The sequence below is a fragment of the Astyanax mexicanus genome, chromosome 11 (assembly GCF_023375975.1).
Source record: "Astyanax mexicanus isolate ESR-SI-001 chromosome 11, AstMex3_surface, whole genome shotgun sequence".
In the NCBI taxonomy this organism is placed as follows: Eukaryota; Metazoa; Chordata; class Actinopteri; order Characiformes; family Acestrorhamphidae; genus Astyanax; species Astyanax mexicanus.
In genome coordinates this window covers 50,035,001-50,055,005 of record NC_064418.1, presented here as the reverse complement: position 1 = coordinate 50,055,005, position 20,005 = coordinate 50,035,001, and the positions used below count along the sequence as shown (strand labels likewise).

The 20,005-nt window shown below is 38.2% G+C and overlaps 1 protein-coding gene across 3 annotated transcripts in view; it reads right to left on the bottom strand.

Moving 5' to 3' along the window:
- Positions 1-20,005, bottom strand: part of pde1a (phosphodiesterase 1A, calmodulin-dependent) — a 146,237-nt gene that overhangs the window by 24,271 nt on the left and 101,961 nt on the right. The gene's annotated exons all lie outside the window — the stretch shown is intronic.

Here is a 20,005-nt window from a genome sequence, read left to right as displayed (position 1 = left end):
ATTTGGGAGAAATGTTGTCTGTAGTTTATAGAATAAAACAACAATGTTCATTTTACTCAAACATAAACCTATAAATAGCAAAATCAGAGAAACTGATCATTTTGAAGTGCTCTCTTACTTTTTACTGTATGTAGTTGTTCAGTATTCTGGATGTATTATTATGTGTAAATGTATAATATTTTATTATAACACTGAGCTATACTGCATTATTTTGGGATTTGACGCACAGCAGGACCCTCTCCCGACGGCCGGATTCTGTGGAAACCAAAATAATGAGTTTATTATAGTTTATTATAAAGGTCTGTTAGAAATAGACGCATCACATTATTCCTGAACTGGACCTCACAGAAGCACAAACAGACCCGGCTCAGTCCAGAGCTCTGAGCTGATTTTAGCCCCGACCAGAACCGTCCAGAACACAGCGGATCCGGCAGGACGAGTCCTGAGGGACACGTCCCCGCCCACCTCCTTCCTCTGTCCCTCTGGACCTGCGGGCGAGTGCCGCTGTCCACATCCAGAACCTCCCAGAACTCCGCCCAGCACCAACAGCGCTGAGATTCCTCAACAATCAGCTTCCAGCTGTCTTAAAAAGACCTCTAACACCCCTGTCTTACTGCTTTCAGAAGCTTAACATTCACGTTTCACCTCCACCCTCCTCAGAAGTGTAGTGCAGATGTTTCCTAGAGATAATGCAGTGCAGATGTTTCCTAGAGATAATGCAGTGCAGAGATAATGCAGTGCAGAGATAATGCAGTGCAGATGTTTTTGAGATAATGCAGTGCAGATGTTTTTGAGATAATGCAGTGCAGAGATAATGCAGTGCAGAGATAATGCAGTGCAGGTGTTTGTTGGAGATAATGCAGTGCAGATGTTTTTGGGATAATGCAGTGCAGATGTTTTTTGAGATAATGCAGTGCAGATGTTTTTGAGATAATGCAGTGCAGAGATAATGCAGTGCAGAGAACGCAGTGCAGAGATAATGCAGTGCAGAGATAACGCAGTGCAGAGATAACGCAGTGCAGAGATAATGCAGTGCAGAGAGAATGCAGTGCAAAGTGAGAATGCAGTGCAGATGTTTTTGAGATAATGCAGTGCAGATGTTTGTCGGAGATAATGCAGTGCAGATGTTTTTGAGATAATGCAGTGCAGATGTTTGTTGGAGATAATGCAGTGCAGAGATAATGCAGTGCAGAGATAACACAGTGCAGAGATAATGCAGTGCAGAGACAATGCAGTGCAAAGAGAGAATGCAGTGCAGATGTTTGTTGGAGATAATGCAGTGTAGAGATAATGCAATGCACATGTTTTTAAGAGAATGCAGTGCAGATGTTTGTGGAACAGTGCAGTGCAGATGGTTGTGAGATAATGCAGTGCAGATGTTTACAGGACAGTGCAGATGTTTTATGGACAGTGCAGTGCATATTTTTGTGGAACAGTGCAGTGCAGATGTTTGTGGATATTTTTATTTCTTTACTTCATACATCAGTATCGTTAGCTCTTACTTTAAAAATACTACTATCAACATGCCCACCCTTTATATTCTACTGCCCCCCCATCAAAGCAGTCTAGAACAGGAGAGCAGATGTTTTCAGGACAGTGCAGATGTGTGAGGATGAGGACGGTAAGGGAGTGAGAGATAGTGGTGTGAAGAAGATCAGTCTGGTTCCCCTCGCTGAGGGGAACTCTGAGCTCCAGCGCTGCAGACCGCACCGCCCTGATCACGCCAGCCTGAGGACGGAGGTTAACCTCAGGCATTTTCCCATGAGCCGATGTGCCCAATCTCCCCGTAAACTTCCTCAGACGAGGGCCGCTGCCGTCACTGGCCCTCAGACGAGGCCCCCGGGGACCCGGAGAGACCCCAGCGGGGGAAGAACCGGCTGCCAGGCCTTCAGACAGCCTCGCATTCCTGCGCTCGGTCAGACGGCACCCAGAGGACCGGCGCTGCCCTCACCGCGCCCTCGCCGTGCCCTCACCCTGCCGGCGAGTGGAAAGAGAAGCGCGTGATGATTCCCGGGAAGAGCTGGCGTTCCCTTTAAAGCCTGAGAAAAACGAGCACTGGGAACTGGGGTCCTGTATACGAGCCGCCTCACGCCCCATTTATCTTCACAAACAAACGGACGCGACTCGCTTACGCCACCGATAACTCGCCACAGACCGGCGTCCCAAACCACAGGGAGGAAACATCTGCATCCAAAAAAACTCCCTGGAAACTAGAAAAATATTATTCCGGGTTCAATACCAGCACTTTCTGAAAGTGGATCTATTATCATAGTAAACTGATTACATGTACAGTGCTCTCATACTGGCCACTGGATATTCGATATGCCACCTCACGGCAAAGAACTCTCCGAGGATGTGAGAAACAGAATTGCTGCTCTCCACAAAGACAGCCTAGGTCACAAAGAGAATTCTATAATCAAGAGGAAGATGGATGATCACAAGCCATCAAACCACCAAACTAAACTGCTTGAATTTTTGCACCAGGAGGAAAGCAGCATAAAGTTATCCAAAAGCAGTGTGTAAGACTGGTGGAGGAGAACATGATGCCAAGATGCATAAAAAAAACTGTGATTTAAAACCATCAGGGTTATTCCACCAAATACTGATTATTTCTGAACTCTTAAAACTTTATGAATATGAACTTGTTTTCTTTGCATTATTTGAGGTCTGAAAGCTCTGCATCTTTTTTGTTATTTCCGACATTTCTCATTTTCTGTAAATAAATGCTCTAAATGAGAATATTTTTATTTGTAATTTGGGAGAAATGTTGTCTGTAGTTTATAGAATAAAACAACAATGTTCATTTTACTCAAACATAAACCTATAAATAGCATGTTTAAATAATATGTTATACCTCTCTTTAAACAAGTTAGAATACAAAACATGTTCATGAAGTTCTTTACACACACAATCACTCTCACATAAAGAGATAAAGATCTCACAGCTCTGTTCTTACCAGCTTCAGTCCCTTTTAGATCGAGCCATTTAAGGGCTCGGACACTTTTATGCAAACACCTTTAAAACTAGGAAAATGTAGGACTTTAACTATTTCATAATACGTTGAAGCGCTGCTTGTTTTGATTGCAGTGTGTATTTATGTTTTGTGAGTGCAGGAGGCCCCGCCCCCTTCCCCGCGAGAGCTCAGTGTGTATCTGAGGGTGAGGGTGACAGTGATCTGTTCCAGCTCAGGCTTTCACTCTCTCAGAATCACGGCACTCACAAACCCCTCAGAGACTCACCATCACCATCATCAGACCATAATACAGCCGAGCCGTGCAGGAAACACCCCCAACCTCACTGAGATATAAACACCCAATCAGATTACTCATATGTGTTGGAATGTATTAGTTAACAGCATCTCAGGACAAAATGAAAGAAAGAAAGAGAGAGAGAGAGAGAGAGAGAGAGAGAGAAAGAGACAGACAGACAGACAGACAGACAAAGAAACAAGGAAACAAAGAAAGAAACAAGGAAACAAAGAAAATGTAGGCATCTGTAGATAGATAGATAGATAGATAGATAGATAGATAGATAGATAGATAGATAGATAGATAGATAGATAGATAGATAGATAAGATCTCTCTCATACATTTCAGAACACGAGTTTATAAAAGAGACAGAGAACTGAGTCAGAGTTCAGCTTCCATTCATTTATTTCAGAACCACATTTAACCCCCCCCCCCCATTCTCCTCAGAGCAGGTGGGATTATCTGGTACTGTAAACTCAGCTCTGCACTGCCGGAGCTTTACCGGAGGCTCTGTGTTTTCCTGATTTGGCAGCGCAGCAGAGCCCTGAATCCACCCTGAGCAGAACCTGTCCTGAAAAACTGCTATATGACTTTGGCCACAGAGCTGTAACTGCTGCTTATAGTCTATGCCATCTTTATGTAGAGCAACAATTCTATTTCTCACATGAGAGTTCTTTGCCATGAGGTGCCGTGTTGAATCTATCTATCCAATCTACCTACGTACCTGCCAACCAACCAAACGACCTACCAAACACTTTGTGCTCCAATCAATCAAACATACCAAACTATCTACCAATCGTCCAAACTATCTATCCATCAAACCAACTATACGTCCTACTTACCTAACACACAATCTTCCTACACACCAACCAAGAATCATACTCACCAAATGAACATATAAACCAACTAACCAACCAACCAAATTTCCTACCTACCTTCCTACCCAACCAATCAACATACATAACCAACTACCAAACAAATAAACCAACAAACAAATCTACTAACCTTCCCAACTATCTACCAATCAAACCAATCAAGCCTTCTACCTACCAAACAAACAAACAGACAAACAAATTAACCAACAAACCATCCAACCAACCAACCAACCAACCAGCCTACCAAACAAAAAAAATAAACCAAATAACCAACCAACCAATCAACCTTCCTACCAACCAACAAATATACATTCCCAACCTCCATTAGCCTTAAAGCACAGTGGGCCGCTGGAGCTGGGAGACAATTAAACTATATTAACTATTTACCTTCCATTCAACCTTTAAACCAATCAACCTAACATACCAAACAATCCACCAACCTACCTACTATCTACCCATCAAACCAAGAATCAAACCTACCTACCTACCAACATATCAAATAATCAACTCAACTTACCAAACAATCTACCAACCTTCCCAACTATTTACTTATCAAAACAACCAAGAATCATACCCACCAACCTACCTACTCAACAAATGAACAAATAAACCAACTAACCAACCAACCAACCTTCCTACCTACCTTCCTACCCAAACAACCAACATACATACCCAACTACCAAACAAATAAACCAACAAACCAATCTACCAACCTTCCATCAATCAAACCAATCAAGCCTTCTACCTACCAAATAATCAGACAAATTAACCAACTAACCAACTAACCAAACTAACAATCAGCCTACCAAACAAACAAATAAACCAAATAAGCAACCAATCAACCTACTCTACCAGCCTACCAAACAACAAATAAACCAACTAACCAACCAACTAACCAACCATCCAACTAACAAATATACATACCCAACCTCCATTAGCACCATAGCACTGTGGACCACTAGAGCTGGGAGAAAATCAAATCATACTTATCTACCTACCTTCCTACCTACCTATCCAACCTATACACCAAACAACCTAACATAACAATCAACCTGCCCTACAATCTACCCATCAAACCAAGAATCCTACCTACCAACATATCAAATAATCAACCCAACATACAACCAATCTACCAACCTTCCCAACTATCTACCCATCAAACCAACCAAGAGTCCTACCAACAAACCTAATAAACAAAAAAAAACAATTAACCAACCAATCTATCTACCTACCCACCAACCAACCAAATCAACATACAACCAATCTACCAACCTTCCCAACTATCTACCAATCAAATCAAACAAGAGTCCTACCAACCAACCTAACTACTCACCAAATAAACAAATAAACCAACCAACCAGCCAATCGACCAACGTTCCCAACTATCAAATATCAAACAAACCAATTCACCTACCAGCCTACCAATCAGACGACCTGTAAGTGACCCTGAAAGCTGTAAAATCTATATTCTGGGTACAGTCTGGCAGAGATGAACACATCATGCTCGGTCTGATAAAAGCACAAAGGCTCTCAGGCTGTTTAGAGGACAATTACCCAGCAGCCCTCCTGAGCCCCGTGAATAAATTATAGCCTCCGTTAGCACAATAGCGCTGTGGGCCGCCAGAGCCGAGAGACAATCAAACCATAATACACCTCGGGTCCCCCTCTCACTGCTGGCCCCGCGCTGTGATTGGCTGTCTCATAACGATGTAATCTGCAGTGTGATGGAATGGGCTGGAGTCTGATTAATGAAGGCGCGGCGTAAAGTCCGGTTAATGAGAGCCGACAGCTCGACCGGGGCTGAAGAGTCACCATAACATTAGTGTTACACTGCAGCACCAATCACCATTCAGCTTTATTATTATAATATCAAACAGCGGGATAAAACACACACACTACACATACACACACTACACATACACACACACACACACACACACACTACACATACACACACACACACACACATATAGTTTATATCGTCAGTGTCTAGTGAAAAATGCGTATCTCTAAAACAGCAACTATACAAAAGAGAGATAAAAACTTCTTAACATTCAAAGGAAGTCGATATAAAAATAGTTTATATCAGGTCATTTTAGGAGACAGTCCGTGTGTTCACATAATGTAGTAAACTAAAAATCGACAAAAATTAAGAAACTTGCCAATCGGAATAAAGCGGTCAATTGCAACAGACATATATATATATATATCATAACTTATAAACTTATAAACTCAGTTATAAACCTTTAAATTTGTCAGGACATTTTGGTGTTTTTTTAAATTAAAATTCTGATTTTTGACATTCTGATATGCTTGTGAGGATATCATACACACACACATTCACACACACACACACACACTGTTAAATCTGATTCTTCTATAGCAATCTCTCCCATCATGCTGCAGTTGAACACATGAAGTAGTACAAGATTTGTAGTAGAAACTGGATCATTTATAGTGGATACTGAGTACCTCATACTGAATATGGATTAATCTCTAATCAACACTAAATTATTCAAATCATACACTGAGAAAATTACAAAACTTTCTGAATAATTAATAGTAGTTACTCAATCATTCATAGTAGATACTGATAAATAAGAGTAAAAAAATAGTAGACTCATTAATAAATAGAACATTTATTAATTCATACTGCATATGGGCTAATTCATTATACATGGCATTAACCATACTATATACTGGAAAAAAAATCAGTAACACTTTCTATGAATGTCATCTCTATAAGACTCTATAACCACATTCATAACATATTATAATGCATTCATAAGGCATTATTAACATGGCTATAAATATTAATAAAAATGCATAACCCATTATAGTCATGTTTTCTAAGCATTATGACTTGTTATCATAAAACATTATAAGCTGTGCTTACGATATATATATATATATATATGTTAAAATATATATATGATGACATTCATAGAAAGTGTTACAAAAATTCTAACTCTAATTCTCTTCAGTTCTGCTGAAACTGAGACTCAGTCCTTAATCATGTTAATCTGAGCTAAAGGCTAAAGCTGCTGTTTCCATGTGGGTCAGCCAGACGTCTTCCTGTAGCAGTTTTTTTTCTTTGAGTCTTTATTTGAAGATGTAGAAACAGTTCTCTGTATCGCTCTCTGACTTCTGTATCTGTAATTTCTCCAAAGACTAAAAGAACTTCTACTTTTAATAGAGTTTTAACAGAGTTCTCTATGTATGTTTTATCTGTGTCTTTTTCTAGTTATTATGATGATGATGAAAGTGTGAATGTGCTGTAAGTGTGTAAATGTGTAAGTGTGTAAATGCTGCTGCTGCAGTAGTAGAGAGTGCAGTAAGGTTATTTCCTGGACCTGAAGAGCTTTAGTAGTAGAAATAAATGGGATAAACTGTGGGTGTTCTGAAATGTTGGGCCGGTAGCGTGTATGTGCTGCTAGCTGACGGCGCTGTACTAACAGTAGCATTAGTTTTTAAAGAAGTAAATTTTTCCAGTAGAAGCAGATACGTGTTTTTACCCTGAGGTCAGATATAATAGGCTCTTAACATTTACATAAAGAGACAAACAGACTCTTCCTGCACTAACATTTCTGATAAATGCAGTAGAAACGCAGTAAACAGCAGGGCTTCAAAGCGCAGATGGTAGCATGTTGACTGTGGTAGCGCGTTGGCGCGTCACCATTTCCACATAATTCTGTTTATGATGTGTGCGTTTCTTCACAGCAGCACAGTTATGTAAAGTGCAGCAGTTCCGCCCACACCCAACGATTTGATTAAATGCTGTGAATCTGAATTTGTGTCACTCAAACCTGCAGCCCATAAACAGCAGGAAAACCTTCAGTTTCACCCAGAAACACCCAGTAAACAGCATGACGTCCTCAGCAGGAATCATCATCAACAGAATCAGGTACAAAAATACACTTTCTTCCGTTAAAACACTGAAAAAGAATCCCACCAAACAAACAAATACATCGTACAAATACATCATAGAAACTTTACTCAACACTGCGCTGTTACGCCTTTGTAGAGCAGCTAAACTACGAGCTTATATACTGTACACTGTAACTATTTTGAGTTAGTTGAACTGAATTTGTGGGCACATATACTGTACTATTCAAACTTATAATAACTGAGTTTAGTCTGTTTTGCCATTAGCAGCTTCTTTTCCATTGGCTTCTGTCACAATCTATTTGCATATCGGGCGTGTCCAACAGTTTCTGACTAACACTCACCATCAGTGTGTAGTGATTCCCCCTGGGCTTCCTTACAAATAAATCCAAATAACGTCCTTTAAAAACCTTTAGTTGTAATAACTTGATTTTTTTTATATATATATATATGCTAACAGTTTTTTATTCCCCGTTACTTAAAAAATTAGAGCAAACCGGCTGCCCTAAAAAAAAACTTTAAGTAAACTCAACCTATCTGGTCTTACAGTATAACAAAAATAAAAAGTTAAATCATCTTCCCCTTTAGTTGTAATTGTTGAACTTGATGTTTTAATTTATGCGAACTTAAGTTTTCATTCCCCATTACTTAACTTTTTTAAGGCAACAGGTTTCCTCAAAATTGTTAAGTATATTCAACTTATCCAGGCAGTGTAGCAACTCTTTATTCACAAAATCTCTCTCATAGAGGGAGATAAAGATCTCACAGCTCTATTCTTCCTACCAGTTTCAGTCCCTTTCAGAAAGAGCCGTTTAAGGGCTCTGACACTTTTATACAAATAAGCTGTTGCCCACCACGCCCCACCCATTCACTGTATACGCTGAGCGTTTGATACACGTTAGCATTAGCTTGTACTAAATGGCAAAACAAGAACAAGCTTGTTTGTGGTTTTTGTGGAAAACAAATCATGATTATAATCACCTGTTGATATCATCTATTTAAAATAACAGAATTTTTCAGGTTGCGTTTTTTTTTTTTACGTTTTTTTATTAATAGGCCTAAATTGCTCTCATCCCAACAAAATATACATAAAAAATAATGGGTGCCATTTGCTTGTTGTAACTCTTCCAAATTAAACTTACTTTTAAATGTGTTTTTTTTAACTCTGAATCTCATAACACATGTATTTAACTATTCAAAAGTTTTTAACAGCTTTTCTTATTTTTTTTTTACAAGGTTTCTAATCCGAAGATGGTTACAAAACTCATGAGATTTTTAAAAAGCATGTTTAAAAAGCAAATCCACTAATTTTCTCTTAAGAAAGTCTTCATTTTATAGAAATGGTTGGCTGCATGTTCAAATAATTGATATTTATGAGAAAAAAAATCACTCCTGTTACTGAACTCACTCCAGTGTATATAAACAGTATAGTATAGATACTGTATAGTATAGTACAGTATAGGTACTGTATTGTATTATTACAATTACAACTTAATCACAAGAACATGAACTATACTATAGTAAATGTATGAGTGTTGTATTACAATTTATCTCAATTAAACACAATCTAACTCAATTAAAAAAGCATAAACTATACTACAGTGAAATTATGGATACTACATCATAATCTAACTCAATAAAAAATACAGAGACTGTATTATGGAGAAAGGATGAATGTTGTATCACAATCTAACTCAATTAAAATAACATAAAATATAAATATTAAAGGTATGTGTACTGTATCACAGTGTACAGGGTTAAATGTTTGCTTTTTGGAATGGTTTGTAGTTTAATGTGCAGATCAGAGCTTCTTCTTATCAGCCTCTCCTCCGGTTTTTCTCACTGAAGAATCCAGATGAAAGAAGTTTGGAAGGAAGTAAGTTTGTGAAAATAAACAGAAGTTGAGGAGATAAGAGTGTGGGATGTGTGATTAACCCAGAACAGATGGACCTGCTCCTACAGACCAGCGCTAAGTGATGGTAAATGAGATGTTTAAGTGATTGTTTTTAACTCCTGCAGCGCTTTACTGCACTTATAATCACATCCATCTGATTCCTCCAGTCAGAAAACTGCACTGGGGCTTAAGGTAGAGCAGGAATCTGCACAAAATTCATGCCAAAAGTCACCAGAACATCTTTAAAAATGGAACGCCCCATTCTTCACATCGCCTTTTTTCTGTAACAGATCTGATTTCTTCTTCTCCACCCTTGTTCCCTCAACTCTATTGTTTATGAAGTGAGTATGATATGAAAAGTGCAGCTCAGGGGATCTCCTGCCTTCAACAAAACTCTCAGTAATAACTTAATTCGCCGTACCACAATCTAATGTAATAAAAACAGCAGAAACATAAGCAATGCATCACAATCTAGCTAATTTACAACAGCAGAGAAACTGTACTACTACAGCGTAAAGTATGGGTGCTATATCACTTTTTAACTCAATTAAAATGACAGAAACTGTGCTATTCTGAAATAATTTGATCTAGAGTGTTTTGATGTTCTTTTCTGCTCAACTGATCTGTTATACAGTGAAAGAATAGGTTCTGTATCACAATCTAACCAAACAAATACATTACTATAGTGAAGGAATAAATACTATATTAAATAACTCAATTACAATCTAACTCAATTACAATCTAAGTTTATTAAACAAGCTGTAAATAAAGTACTATAACAAAGAAATGGGTACTGCATCACATAACTCAATTACAATCTAAGTCAATTACAATCTAACTCAATTAAAAGAGCAGTAACTAAAGTACTATAATGAAGGAATGGGTACCTTATCAAAGAACTCAATTACAATCTAACTCAATTACAATATAACTCAATTGCAATCTAAGTTTATTAAACAAGCTGTAAATAAAGTACTATAACGAAGAAATGGGTACTGCATCACATAACTCAATTACAATCTAACTCAATTAAAAGAGCAGTACATAAAGTACTATAGTGAAGGAATGGGTCCTATCATGTCCTATCAATTAAATCAATTACAATAACTATTCACAACTTATCACAATCAAATGTAATTGAGTAACTCAATTGTGATCAATCAGAAGAGAAGAAACTGTATGATAATGTCAACATATGTGCTGCATCACATTCTAACTCAATTAAAAGAGCAGTAAATAAGGTACTATAGTGAAGAAATGGGTACTACATCACAATTTAATGTAAGTAAATAACTCAATTATGATCTAACTTAAAATTAAAAGTGCAGAAAGTGTACTATAGTGAAAGTATGGGTACTGAATCACAATCTAACTCAGTTAAAAGAGCAGCAAATAAAGTGGTATAATAAAGAATTGGGTAGTATATCACAATCGAATGTAACTGAATAACTAAATTACAATGTAACTCAATTAGAAGAGCAGAAACTGCACTATAGTGAAGGAATGGGTATGTAACTCAATTAAAAGAGCTGTGAATAAAGTACTATAGTGAAAGTATGAGTACATCACAATCTAACTTAATTAAACTGTCTTATAGTGAAAAATGGGTAATGAATCACAATCTAACTCAATTACAATCTAACTCAATTACAATCTAACTCAATTACAATCTAACTCAATTACAATCTAAGTTTATTAAACAAGCTGTAAATAAAGTACTGTAACGAAGAAATGGGTACTGCATCACATAACTCAATTACAATCTAAGTCAATTACAATCAAACTCAATTAAAAGAGCAGTAAATAAAGTACTATAGTGAAGGTATGGGTCCTATATCAAATAAATCAATTACAATAACTATATCACAGTCGAATGTAATTAAATAACTAAATTGTGATCTAACTCAATTAGAAGATAAGAAACTGTATGATAATGTCAACAAATGTGCTGCATCACAATCTAACTCAATTAAAAGAGCAGTAAATAAGGTACTATAGTATGGAGTGAATTTTGTGCCAAAAGTTTTACACAAAAAAAATAAATCCGCAATCAAAATGTTAGGAATCAAAAGCAAAAATTGTATGTTACAAATTCAAAAGAGAAAAAATATATAGCAAATATATATTTTTAAATATACTTGGTTATTTTATTATCCTTTGCAGTTATTTGAAAATTATTTCAGTTTGGTCTTTGCTTTTATTTTTGTGTTTTTGTGAATTTTCTGTGGATTTTTTTGGATTTTTCTGTTAAAGACTTTTGCTTCTGGAATCCCTCTTTTGCTTCTGCTTCAGTTTTTTGCTTCTGAGTTTTGGCACAGTTTTCACGGGTGGGCGGGGCTTAGAAGAAGGGGTTCCCCTTGAATTTCCATTGGTCAGCTGGTTCTGGACTGGCGGGTTCCCTGAACCCTCGTCTGAGACTGACCACGCCCCCAAACACCCCGCCAGCTTCAAGCGTCCTTCCAAACACGGAGTGAACAGCAGCTTCCAGCAAACAACAACAGCAGCAGATACTTTTACAATTAAATATTATACAAACATTATGCTTAATGTTATATTATGTTATATTATTCTCTGTTTCACTCCATTTAAAAGCTCACATTAGCAAGATGTGCTAAATATTCACGCGCAAATTATGATAGTTACCTAGTCAATGAGCTAGTGAGTTAGCTAGTTACCTAATCAGTGAACTAGTGAGCAACCTAGCCAGCAAACTAGTGAGTTATCTAGCCAGTGAACTAGTGAGTTAGTTACCTACTCAGTGAGCTAGTGAATTACTTAGTCAGTGAACTAGTGAGTTACCTACTCAGTGAGCTAATGAGTTAGCAGGTTACTTACTCAGTGAGCAAGTGAGTTACCTAGTCAGTGAACCAGTGAGTTACATAGTAAGTGTGCTACTGAGTTAGCTACTTACCTACTCAATGAGCTAATGAATTAGAATGCTACCTAGTCAGAGAACTAGTGAGTTAGCTAGTCAGTGAACTAGTGAGTTAGCTAGTCAGTGAACTAGTGAGTTACCTACTCAGTGAGCTAATGAGTTAGCAGGTTACTTACTCAGTGAGCAAGTGAGTTACCTAGTCAGTGAACCAGTGAGTTACATAGTAAGTGTGCTACTGAGTTAGCTACTTACCTACTCAATGAGCTAATGAATTAGAATGCTACCTAGTCAGAGAACTAGTGAGTTACATAGTCAGAGAACTAGTGAGTTAGCTAGTCAGTGAACTAGTGAGTTACCTACTCAGTGAGCTAGTGAGTTACCTAGTCATTGAGCTAGTGAGTTAGGTAGTTACCTACTTTCAGCATGAATATTTAGCACTCTCGCTAATGTGACTTGTGAACATAACGTTTGTATAATATTTAATTGTAAAAGTATCTGCTGCTGTTGTTGTTTGCTGGAAGCTGCTGTTCACTCCGTGTTTGGAAGGACGCTTGAAGCTGGCGGGTGTTTGGGGGCATGGTCAGTCTCAGACGAGGGTTCAGGGAACCCGCCAGTCCAGAACCAGCTGACCAATGGAAATTCAAGGGGAACCCCTTCTTCTAAGCCCCGCCCACCCGTGAAAACTGTGCCAAAACTCAGAAGCAAAAAACTGAAGCAGAAGCAAAAGAGGGATTCCAGAAGCAAAAGTCTTTAACAGAAAAATCCAAAAAAATCCACAGAAAATTCACAAAAACACAAAAATAAAAGCAAAGACCAAACTGAAATAATTTTCAAATAACTGCAAAGGATAATAAAATAACCAAGTATATTTAAAAATATATATTTGCTATATATTTTTTCTCTTTTGAATTTGTAACATATAATTTTTGCTTTTGATTCCTAACATTTTGATTGCGGATTTTATTTTTTTGTGTAAAACTTTTGGCACAAAATTCACTCCATACTATAGTGAAGAAATGGGTACTACATCACAATCGAATGTAAGTAAATAACTCAATTATGATCTAACTCAATTAAAAGTGCAGAAAGTGTACTATAGTGAAAGTATGGGTACTGTATCACAATCTAACTCAATTAAAAGAGCAGCAAATAAAGTGGTATAATGAAGAATTGGGTAGTATATTACCGTATAACGTGTTGGAATAACTCAATTACGATCTTACTCAATTAGAAGAGCAGAAACTGTACGACAGTGACAATATACATAATGCATCATGAATAAAGGAATGGGTACTAGTATATCACAGCCTAACTTAATTAAACTGTCTTATAGTGACGAAATGGGCAATGAATCACAATCTAACTCAATTAAAAGAGCCAAAACTATTCGATTGCGACAGTGAATGAATTATTATAGTAAAGGACAGTCAGATTGAGCTGTAAGAGCAGAGAAACTGAACTACAGCGCGAGAGTTTCTGATTTTCTCTCTCTGTTCTCCTCTATTGTTCGGTCCACGGCCCGGGGGAAACTCTCAGTAATAAAGTTGTTGAGTTGTGTTGACTGCAGCGAGAGCTGAGCGTCTGATTGGACGTGAAAAACGTTTAGTAACAGAGCTGGTTATCCTCTGGAGGACCTCTCTCTCTCTCTCTCTCTCTCTCTCTCTCTCTCAGAGAGAGAGCGTATAATCACTAACGCTTTCCCAACAATAGGGTTTGGGTTTGGTGTTTGGGATGGTGTGTTGTGATTGGGTGAGGCCGGCTGGCGCTGGGAGATGTTTTCTTTGAGTTAGAGGAGTGGAGGAGCTGCGGGTGAGGGCTGGAGGAGAGGAGTAGGTGATATTCTCGGAGGGACTGATGAAGAGATGTTATGTCAGGATCCTGATTTTCCACTGAGCGTCTCACCGGGCCGGGCTCTGGCGGGCGGCGCACTGCGGCTGACCCGCAGGACAGGGATTTTCCCGCTGCTGTGTTGATGTACAGTATTGGATGGCAGGAGAGCAGCGGACGGATCCGCGGCTGATTGTGGTGGTCGGGCTGGAGTTTCTCAGAGCTCAAACCGCACTCAAACCCAGATTAAATATAGAACCGACCCGCGGCCAGAGCAGAACCAGAGCCAGGACTCACGGTCCTGCCCGACCCGTACTTACAGAGTATCACATTACAAACTAAAACATTACAGGACATTCGGTACCAGTCAAACGTTTCTACTCGTTAAGTAGTTTCTCTTACTTAGATGATAATTACAGTTTTGAACACCAGTTTTATGAGGTAGAGTCACCTGGAATGCAGGCTTTCAGTTAACAGCTGTGCTGAACTCATCAAGAGTTAATTACTTGAATTTCTTGTCTCTTAATAAAGTGTTTGAGAGCATCAGTTAAAGTAAAGTAGTGAAGAGGTAGAGTTACAGGTATACAGTGAATAGTGAATATTTCAGTAATGAGAAGCAAGAACTAGAGTTGGGCGATATGGCCCTAAAATAATATCACGATATTTTATGGTATTTTTGCGATAACGATACTCTTGGCGATATGACAAAACACTGAATAAAAAAAAAATAATAATTTCAAGAATACATTGATATATATACTGCAACAAAATGAATATTTTATTTACAGAAGTCAATGATCCAGAATGATCAGTTATGATACTAATAATGATTCACTCTAAATATCTCCATATATCCAGGATTAAAGTAAAATAAATGATACTGCACAGATATAATCTGTCTCTAGTAGATATATAATGGGAAATAAAGAGAACAGTGTGAATTTTTCTTTCGAAAAAAAAAAAACAGTAAAAAAGTAGAACCCTGATGTGATAATTAGGGGTGGTTTATATGACACCATATTACAGGGTATAATATCTATTGTTCACCATATTCAAAAATGTGGGTAATATTATTGCGTACGATATGATATGGCACACCCCTAGCAAGAACTATACTCAACTAAGTAAAAAAATTATGAAGGTCAAGCCAAAAACAAGTGCAGTCACCGCATAGACCATCAAAAACGGTATAATGATGAAACTGGCACTCATCAGGACTGCCTCAGGAAAGCAAGATGACTTCTTCAGTATATACGAGTAAGTTACTACATGATTCCTTATGTGTTCCTTCTTAGTCTGATAGATCACTTCACTATTATCAGTCTGATTAGTCAATGCTAATTGCTAACTGCTGTACATTAGTTTTTATTACATGTTAGCTACATTAGCATTGCAGCTAAACCCCAAACGGAGACGTCAGTGTTCTAAAAGGACGGTATGACGGGACGTGTTGAGGAGTGAGGTGTTCTGGAATATCCGACAGGCCGAGTGCGAGGCGTTTTTGCCGCGACTCTGCAGGAGAACATCGACTTTCAGTTTGTGGAAGATTCAGCTCAGTTCTGATCTCTGAGAGGAAATGAGGATTTCTCCTCCTCGTCTGTTTATAACCAGCGACATCCAGCTCCACACTTAATACCCCACCGGACAGATCAGCAAAACATCTGCACTCCATCACCAGAACCACGCTGATATACCCATAAACCACCAATCCCAGAATTCAACAGATCAACCCAATCAAATACCAATCAGATATCAATCAGAAACCAATCAGATATCAATCAGGTATCAATCAAATAATCCACCCATCTCTCTCTCTCTCTCTCTCTCTCTCTCTATTTATATATATATATATATCTTTCTCTCTCTCAACCTCTTTCTCAATCTTTCTCAATCACTCTCTCCATATAAATCAATCTCTTTTTCACTCTTAACCTCTCTCTCAACATCACTCTCTCTTTATATATATATATATATATATATATATGCATCTATATCAATCTTTCTTAATCTCTTTCTCTTTCAAACTTTCTTTTTCTCTCTCATCTCTTAAACTCTATATATATATATCAATCTCTCTTTCTCAATCTCTACCTTTCTCTCAAACTCTCTCAACCTCTTTTTCTCTCTCAACCTCTCTCTCTCTATACATCAATCTCTCTCTCAATCTCTTTCTCTCAAACTCTCTCAATATATAAATATCAATCTCTCTCTCATTCAATCTTTCTTCTTTCTCAATCCCTCTGAAACTCTTTACCTGTTTCAATCTCTTAAACTCTTTAGGTAATTGTAATATTTATGTTATCCTCTCTTCCTTCCTCGTTATTCTTTAAAGACCACCAAAAACATTGTGATGACGGAACTGGCTCTCATCAGGACCTCCCTAATTTCAGAGTTACCAGCCTCAGAAACCACAAGTTAACAAACTGCTTCGCAGATAAGAGCATCTAAATACTTCACAGAGTATTTTGGTTTCTTAAACACTTTTAAGAGTCCTTGGGCTAGACTCCAAACACTACACTGTCCGTAAATATAAATGTAAGTATTGGAGTTAAAGATGCTGAGAGAGAGAGAGAGAGAGGAGTGTAATGCTGAAAAATCCCTCCATCCCAGAGAGCAGAGTGCAGTGAGTGAAGCAGACTAAACTGAAATCATCAGTTTATAGTCGTTTCTTTTTCTGAGTCGAGGGAAAACAGCGCTGCTTTCACATTTTTCTGACCTGAGATGCAGTGATTATGAAACAGAATGAAGCCCAGAGGAGCGGCGCTAAACCAAGCTTTTACAGCCTGTTCTGAAGCTCCTCTCAGTGTGGAGAGAGAGAGGAACCGCTGATCTTCAACTGAGGGGTTGAATATTTCTGCCCTGTATGGTCAGAACCGCCGGCGCGGGGTTAGAGGGCAGATTATCGGAGCTGATTTCAGTTATGAAGCTCACGCATGAAACACACACGTTCACGGAGAAGATAAAGCAAAACATCTGCTCTGAGCTTCAGGAGTAGAAATCACGATACGATATTATCACGATATATTGCACATGATAACGATGATAATATGATACTACGATACTCAATATATTGTAAGACAATTCTTAAAAATAAGCAAATTCCTAAAATTATAGAATTTAACAGCCAATAATCTTCACTGCAGGTTTATTAACACTAATCCTTTTATTATAGCGCCACCATGTGGAGTAACGTAATCTTAAGGAGTTTAGAGCATCTACAGATCTGGAAAAAAAAAAAAACGAAGAGAGCAATTTTTAATTTCTAAATCAGTTTCTCTGATTCCTATTTATAGGTTTATGTTTGAGTAAAATGAACATTGTTGTTTTATTCTATAAACTACAGACAACATTTCTCCCAAATTCCAAATAAAAATATTCTCATTTAGAGCATTTATTTACAGAAAATGAGAAATGACTAAAAAATAACAAAAAAGATGCAGAGCTTTCAGACCTCAAATAATGCAAAGAAAACAAGTTCATATTCATAAAGTTTTAAGAGTTCAGAAATAATCAATATTTGGTGGAATAACCCTGGTTGGTTTTTAATCACAGTTTTAATCATGCATCTTGGCATCATGTTCTCCTCCACCAGTCTTACACTCTGCTTTTGGATAACTTTATGCTGCTTTACTCCTGGTGTAAAAATTCAAGCAGTTCAGTTTGGTGGTTTGATGGTTTGTGATCATCCATCTTCCTCTTGATTATATTCCAGAGATTTTCAATTTGGTAAAATCAAAGAAAATCATAATTTTTAGGTGCTCTCTTATTTTTTTTATGTTTATTCAGTGTTCTGTGCTATTTGGGAATGCACACACACACAGAGACACACACACACACACACACACACACACACACACACACACGTTCCTGGTGATCTGCAGTGTGATGAGGAGTGCAGGTCAGTAGTTGATGTATTTTGTTAAAGTAAACAGAGAGTGGAGTACCTGCTGCACAGCTACACACGCTAACACACATGCTAACCGCCCATTAGCATCCTGCCCGAACTAATGAGCCCACGCTGACACACACACTGCCCAACCACCCGCCGCTAATGACTGAAAACCACAACACACACACACACATTTACCACACACACACGCGCACACACACATATATATATATATATATACACACACACACACGTCAGCCAGAGTGATGCTGATGGGGGGAGATGGGGTGTGATAAAGGTTAGCATGTCCACCGGGAGTCAAATGACACTTTATATACTGTGTACACACACACACACACACACACACACACAGGCATGGGGACGCTTTATTGGAAACACATTGACACAAAATGTATGGGAACGAGAAAAAGCGTTCCATGTGGCGGAATGTTTTCCTGTCTCCCACACACACACACACACACACAGTACATATATGTATACACTATGTGTGTGTGTGTGTGTGTGGGGGGGGGGTGTCCCAGGCCTAACCTTAACCACAGATCTCCTATACGCACCAGTAAACAGTAAAAGTTAATTTCGCTCATGTAAACTACTGTAAAATACAGTACACCTTATAAACACCTGTAAACTCTTGTACAACGCCTGTAAAAATGCCTATAAACACAAATACACTTCTGTACACTTTTGTACACTCTTGTATACACTCCTGTATAAACACCTGTAAACTATATTAAACCATGTAAACTAACAAACACGCAAGTAAACTACTGTACCCTCCTATAAACTCCTGTAGACCCCAGTAAACACCTGTAAACTGCGGAAACCTTATTAAACACATATAAACATACTAAAACTCCAGAAAACTAATGTGCACTCCTACAAACTCCTGTACACTCCTGTAAATACCTGTAAACTACAGTAAACTCCTGTAGACACCAGTACACTCCTGTACACTCCAATAAACTCCAGTAAACTCCTGTACAGTCGTTTAAACACAAACACTCTCATGTACACTTCTGTCAATCTTGTATACGCTCCTGTAGAGACCAATAAAATCCAGTAAACTCCAGTAAACTTCTGTACAGTTCTGTATACATCTGTAAAATACAGTAAACTCATGTACAGTTATTTAAACACAAGCACACTCATGTCACTCATGCCCTGTTTACATCTGTAAACTACTGTACACTCCTGTACACTACAGTACACCTCAATACACTACTGTACACTCCTGTACATTACAGTAAACTACAGCACACTCCTGTACACTCCAGTAAACTACAGCACACTCCTGTACACTCCAGTAAACTACAGCACACTCCTGTACACTCCAGTAAACTACAGCACACTCCTGTACACTCCTGTACACTCCAGTAAACTACAGCACACTCCTGTACACTCCAGTAAACTACAGCACACTCCTGTACACTCCAGTAAACTACAGCACACTCCTGTACACTCCTGTACACTCCAGTAAACCCCAGTTAAGTT